Here is a 6,790-nt window from a genome sequence, read left to right as displayed (position 1 = left end):
AGCAATTTTAATAAAATGGGCAGAGACTGTGGCTAGAGATCTTTATATTTTCTCCGCAGAATCCTGTTCAGAACCTGCACTACTGGGCCAAACTGTTAAGATTATGTGATATCAGGACAAGGGCAAATAGTTGTTTAACCAAGGACCAGTGATAATGGTATCGAAGAGAGCTCTGAGGCCCTGTAGATGTAGGTGGGTTGTTTGCTTTTCCTCTTTTAAGCACGCAGTTACTTGAATAGGGAAGAAATTCATCTCCACGGAGATAGCAAGTGGCTGAGAACAAGGCTGTATCCTTTTTCTACTCAGTTTTCCCTCCTCCTAAACCAGTGAGGAAAAGGCCAGCAGCGCTCTAAGAGGCTCAGAGCTTGTTCCCAGCGCCCAGGTTTCCATATTGCTGAAAGGACCCGATCTGGGAAGAGGAAAAGGGAGGCGGGAGCATTTAAGGCCAAGCAGGCACTTAAGCCTCTTCCCATAGATTTACACCCAACACGTATGCAGGAAGGCAAATTACAAACACGCTCACAACCACATACACACGTGCACGCCCAACCCCACATAAGCAAACGCGCATGCCTATGGGTCCGCGTGCACCTACTTAGTTTTCTCTGCTATAGGTGCCCCTCATTCCACCCCCGCTCGGCCTAGCCCAGCTACTCCTACCCCAACACTGGGGAGATTTACCAGACCGGACCTGGCCAGGTCTGGAAAGACTGTTTCTCTATAGGGGGGAGGGGAGGTCCTTCCCTCCAGGGCGGAAGCCGCGCGCTCGGGCCGGGCGGACTTAGCTTTCGTCCTGGGAACATCTGGAGGGGGCTGGGAGGGGCGAGCATTCAGGGTGAAAGTGGATTGGCTGTGCAGGAGAAGGGGGCGGGGTCTGGGCGAGGGGCGGGGTTCACTGGCCCCTTTAAAGCCTTGACATCAAGAGGCGGCCCCAACACCCCCCTTTTTCTCTGCCCCCCGCCCCTGGAGCCGCGGCCATGGACCCGGCAGATCCGGCCTGCCCTGGCCCAGCTCAACACCTGATTTCGGTGAGTTCTGGGCCTACTTGGGATATAAAGGACGGCGAATGGGGGGGTCTGTAAGCCCTGGGCTGGGGTGGGAGGTATGGAGGGTAAGGCTCTCGTGGCAGCCTTGGGTCAGAGAGAGCGGCGCGGTTTCCTGCCCGACCTCGCTGCCCGCCCCTCCCTTCTGCCTCACCTCACCCCGGGGGTCTGGCTGCGACTCTGTCCACCCCCACCCTACCCCCTCCCGCCCCCCGCTCCGTCCTCGCGCACACTCCGTGGCCCCGGAAGGGAAACTTTCCGGAGAGGGGGATGTTCCGGGGGCCGGTCTCCCTCCCTTTTGAAAGCACTGACCTTGCCCCAGCTGCGCACCCCACCCCACGCGCATCCCACCGTCCGGGTGCCGCTTAGCGGTGTCGGGTTGTTGTAGTGGGGAGACTCTCCCCAAAGCGCAGGCGCGGAGGCGAGCCCCGGGCTCCTCTTCGCACTCCTTGCAGTCCCGGTGGCCTGGGGCGGTAGGGCGTGGGGGAGGTGGGGAGAGGCGGAGAGCTCAGGGTCTCCCGGAGCGACCCTTCGATGGCTTTGAGGGGCTGCGGGAAGGGGAGCCCGGTGGGCTGAACACTAAAGAGAGGCTGAGAAAGGGAGAAGGGCTGGTCAGGGAGTGGGGCCAGGGCAGCGCCTGCAGGAAAGGCTCTCTGAGTCCTGGCTGCGGTGCCAGAAGAATGCAGAGAATTTATCTGTGCCCGACACTCCCCTGGCCTAGGCCGACTAGGAAAGCGGCTGTCCGAACCCCAGCCCCCCTCTCCTTAACCTCGGCCCAAGGCCCCATAGTCTCTCCAGCCCTGGCACTGCCCCCAAGGGCACGAAGGACCCTTACCTCGTACAGGCCTGGTTTTCCAGGTGTCACAGCGCTGTCCATCAGCTTATCCAGCTGCTACTCCTTAAATGCCCGCCTTCCTGAGAAGCCAGGGGTCTTAGGCTGCCAGGTTCTCTGGCTGTAAAGGCAATCCTTCTATTCCCTTCCTACCACTGCTCGTCCTCCCTCACGGGTCCTCCTGCTTAATTACAGTTGTTTGCCAGCGGTAATGGTAGAGGCAGATGCCTGGGACAGGTGTGGTCCTGGAGGACAGGAGCAAGGAATTAACATCTAACCATTCTGTAGGCAGTACTTTGGGGAAAAATAAACCTAGCCCATTTGCCTTGTTGCAGACCCTCTCTTGCAAGACATGCCAGCTGACTGGGAGACCCCTTGTCTTTCAAAAAAGGAGACACAAAATTCACTTCTCATATTAGGTCCCTGTTTTTCTAAGAACAACCTGGGGTTAGTGGGTTTCTTACTTCAGAGAAACACTTATATTCGTGTCTGGGGAGATATTCCCACTTAGTTCAACTTTGTTTTCAGTCTGTGGTCTGTGCATGAGGTGGCATGAGCCCTCCAGCATCTCTCTCCAGCTCAGGCCTTTGGAAGAGAGTGAGAACCAGCAGGGGCAGATGGCCTGGGCTGCAGCAAGGAAGGCCCTTCTACAATAGGCAGGCAGACACCAATGTGTACGAGGACCAAGCTGCTCACTGTGGAATGGGAGTGAGAAGCTCTGTCCCCTGCTCTTCCTAGCTTGCTGTGTGATCTTAGCCAAGATAATTTGCCTCTCTGGTGCTCCTTTCCCTCAACTGTAAAATTTGGCGGTTGAACTAGAAAGCTCTACCATTCCCTTTCACTTTTTGACGTAGTATGTTTCCACTGTTGTGTGAAGTTGGAGGGGAGTAAGGTCCTCCAGCAGGGTGGCTGAGTTTGGAGAGATAGGTTACTTAGGATTAGAACCTTGGGTGAAGGGGAGCAGACTCCCTTATCCTGCCTGACCTGCTCACCCCTGGCGCCTTGGCGTATGAGCTCCTGCTGGCTGGGATTTGGCCCACCCATCAAGGCCTCTAGTGAGACATCCTGGCAGGCCAGTCTTTGAGCTGGGCCTTTGGGGAGGGGTTGAGAGAGGAGGAGGCAGCCAAGGGCCAGCAGGGTGAACAGATTCCCAGGAGACAGTTTGTATCTCAGCTGTTGGGACTTGTTTTAAGATCTAGGCAAGGGAATACAATACACTCATCCACCCTGTTATGGGAAGAGGACAAGGAGAGCCCCACTGCTGTTGCCCATTCCACCCCTTGGCCCTACTCACCTCCCGCAGCTCCCAGGCAAGGGGCTTAAGGAATCTCTGCTGCCCTCAGCCAGAAACCTAGACCCTGCCCTGCCAGCCAGGCATCAGCAGGGAGAGGCTGCCCCAACCCCACCTTTCCAGACTCCTTCCCTCCTGGGGGTAGAGCTTTCTCAGGAGTCAGACTCTCCAGGTTGGGACTTGCTCGATAGCCCAAGAGCCAAAGGCCTTCACGTTCTCCTTGTTTGTTTTCATCCTTGGTCTCCCAGGTACTGAGGGGGATGTGGAAGAAGAGGTGGTGTTTAGAGAGGCCATGGGATTGGTTGGACGTGGGGCACATTCTTCTGCATTGCCTGCCCCTCTGCTGGCTCCCCTGGGCCTGGGGAGCCCTCTTTCCTGGACCCTGCTGCCTGTGGGAGTGAAGCTGCAGCAGGAGGTATTTAGGTTAGGCCCCAGGGAAACCTTCCTCACTACTGGGAGCTGGGAGCCCCTGGAATGGAGAATGGAAGCTCCCAGGGAGGTCAGTTTCCCAGAAAGTGGTTAATGGTGGAGTCCCTGTCAGAGTGAGGGATGCGGCTGTTGCTAGGCAGAAGCTGCTGTTTCCTCTTGGGGTGTGGCTCTGAGGCCTGCCAGCCAGAGGCCCTGTTAGAAGCAGGAGGAGAAAGGACCCTTGCCTGATAGCTGAAGAGAGGTCCCTGTCCCCATCAGCCCTGGAGCACCAGAACCTGCATCTCTCAGAACAAGTGCTGCTTCCACCCCTGCTTCCCCGGCTCCTCCCCTAATTCACCACCACTACCACTGTCTGCTTTGACAATCTCACCCAAACCTGGCAGGCTCCTCCAGCCCCAGTCTGGCTGCACTAATAGACTGATTGGATTTTCTATACTTGGAGTTTGGGATTTCTGATTGAACATGCAAATTTATGTAAATCAATCTGGGATCTGTCACCACATCAAAACAACATAGAGTCATAGGCTGGAAGGAATCCTAGAGACAGTCTAGTCCAACGCCCTCATGTTAAAAATGGGGAAGCTGAAAAAAAAAGTAGGGGGGGGTGCACTGAATTCATGGGGGAAGTGATTCATACAACGATGAGTGTCAGAGGCAGGCCTCCTGACTCTGGTCTAGTGTTTTACATTGTACCATTCTGTCTTAATTTCTTGTGCATGAGGGGGCCTGACCGCATTAAAAGCCAAGAGGGCAGTTCTTGAACCTGAGCTTTCAGAGGGCTGAGTTCTGAGATGGTCAGTGTTACCTCAGGGTGCCCCAGAGGCTCTGGTCTGCTCTCTTAACATGATGAAGAAAAACCACTTCAAGTCCCTTAGAACAACACCCTTAATATTTTTCCCCAGGCCCTGCCCTGGAGGGTTGGAAGACAAGGTCATTGGCTGCTGCCTGCCTGGCTTGGCCGTCACGGTTTCCCAGAGCTGAGATTGTGTCTGTTCCCAGCATCTCTCATAGTACCAGGCATGTAGTAGGCTGCGGGTGGGTCTGCATGAGCAATGCCTCTGTCTTTATACTTCTATCCACATTCGAATCTCTGCTGCTTCCCTCGATGGCCACAGTGGGGAAAGATCTTTGGTCTTCTGTGACTCTTTGCCCACCCTCCCCTATGCTCCTGGAAGAGGCACAAGCCAACTGAGCCTCCTCTGCAGGTTTCTAAACCAGTGACCACTAGGCAGATTTTGCTGTAGGAAAGATCTCAATATTTTAAGATCAGTACCCAGAACAAGGGTAAGGTATAACTCAGTGGTATCGTGCATGCTTAGCATGCACGAGGTCCTGGGTTCAATCCCCAGTACCTCCATTTAAATAAATACATAAACTGAATTGCCTATCCCCCCAAAAAAAATTTTTATAAAAATCAGTGCCAAAGATGGGTGAGGACTGCAGAGAAGGTCTGGGGTCCAAAAGAAGCAGGCTTTCTACTTGGCATGATTTTGATGTGACCTAGCCACCTGGCTGCCAGGTACCCCCTGCACATGTGGTGCAGGGGTATTTGGAATCTCAGCCCTCACCCTGTGGTGCCTGTGAGCATTGCAGAGATGGCAGAGATGCTCAGAGCAGCTATTGGCCTGCTTGCAGTACTTTGGGAGAGTAGTGTTTTTGGCTCAAGATCAGAACCCCAGACTTCCAACCAAGGCTATCACCAGGCCCTGTTGCATCCTGGGGAGGGGGCTTGGGACACATACTTGGGGTCTTCCTCACCTTCACCCCAAGCATAGGTCTGGCTGACTCTGAAAGGAATGCCTTTGTCTTCAGCATCCTCCCAAAACACAGCAGGTATGGAGTGGGTACCTGCGGTTCCTCACTGCCCTGTGGCCCTCAGCACCTATATCCTTATTTCCGTGTGAGGAGAAATCCTTCTCCCTGGGCCTCAGTTTCCCAGCTTGTGTTGATGGATTAATCATACATCATCTTTGAGGCGTGGCACCTGCTTGATAATTACCGTTTCCCGTGCTCTGGGAGTTACACAGATGAAAGAGGCCTGAAGAGGCCAGGCTATTATTAAGGTGAATTATCATTGCTGTTATTCCTGATTTCTAAAAATCCAGCAGCTGCTGAAAAGAGCCTAGTCAGGCACAGCTCCCTGAACCTTATGCTGGTCCTTAAGCTCTGGGAGTTCTCCAGTATTCACTAAGTTTTTTGTTTTGTTTTAATGTATAGATATTTGCAAAGGAGAGATGCCCCATTCTGCTGCTTATGCTATTGCCTGCAAGGCTTAAGTGGTGAGTGTTGCTTGGGGCATTGGCCTACAGTTCTCACTGTCATTCAGGGCTTGAAATTGTCCCTCCCTGAAGACCCTCTGGGTAGGAGAATAACGAGGTTTTTCCTTGACAGGACTGTGAGGGGCCCTGGAACTCCTGGGGTGTGGCCCTGGGGTTCTCAGCAGCTGCAGTTCCCAGGGACTGATTCATTTTACTCCAAGCTGGCTTGATGTGGGGGCTGTAATTAGCCCTTTTGTGTGAGGATATGTTGAGACACCCCCAGAACCTGCCTACAGCAGCCCCAGGTGCTTCCAGGAGTTGTTTTCCTCACCTTACCCCCACCTGCCCTAAACTTTCCCCTTGCCCGAGCTCTCACCTCTGCCTCTGCCCTTGGCCAGACTTACCCCCTTCCCAGGGGTAAGAATGAACCTAGTTCTCATCCAGGTGGAAGTGGCCCCAACCAGCTTCCAAATAGTTTGTTGCTACCAGCGCACACCACAGTGTGTGTGTGTGTGTGTGTGTGTGTGTGTGTGTGTGTGTGTGTGTGTGTGTGTGTGTATCTGCCCTAGGGCCAGGGAGAGATTTCTGGAAAGAAAGGGAGTGAAAACACTGGTGTTCCTTGACAGATGCCCCCACACTCATCTATCTAGACCTCCTCACCCCTCCCTTGCCCCAGGAGCTTGGTCCTTACTTCCTAACATGGGAAGAGAGTAGATGGCCCCAGCTGGAAGGGGCTTTAGAAATCACCTGGTCAAGTGGTTATTCCTTCTAACTTTTAAAAAAATTTCATGTTCTTTTGTTTTTTTTCATTTTTTAAAATATAGTCCAAAAATCAAAATGATACGAAAATGCATACATTGAGAAATTGCACTCCCTCCTCCACCCCCTTCTCCCTCCATAGACAATCACATATTAATTTTCTTACATATCCTCAAGT

General features: G+C 53.5%; 1 protein-coding gene across 1 annotated transcript in view; it reads left to right on the top strand.

The window, feature by feature from the left end:
• NCKAP5L (NCK associated protein 5 like) overlaps positions 1-6,790 on the top strand; it is a 47,227-nt gene that overhangs the window by 16,150 nt on the left and 24,287 nt on the right.

This window comes from Camelus ferus, chromosome 12 (assembly GCF_009834535.1).
Source record: "Camelus ferus isolate YT-003-E chromosome 12, BCGSAC_Cfer_1.0, whole genome shotgun sequence".
NCBI classification, from domain to species: domain Eukaryota; kingdom Metazoa; phylum Chordata; class Mammalia; order Artiodactyla; family Camelidae; genus Camelus; species Camelus ferus.
Note: the sequence above shows the minus strand (reverse complement) of the source record. Positions and strands in the feature narration are given on the sequence as shown.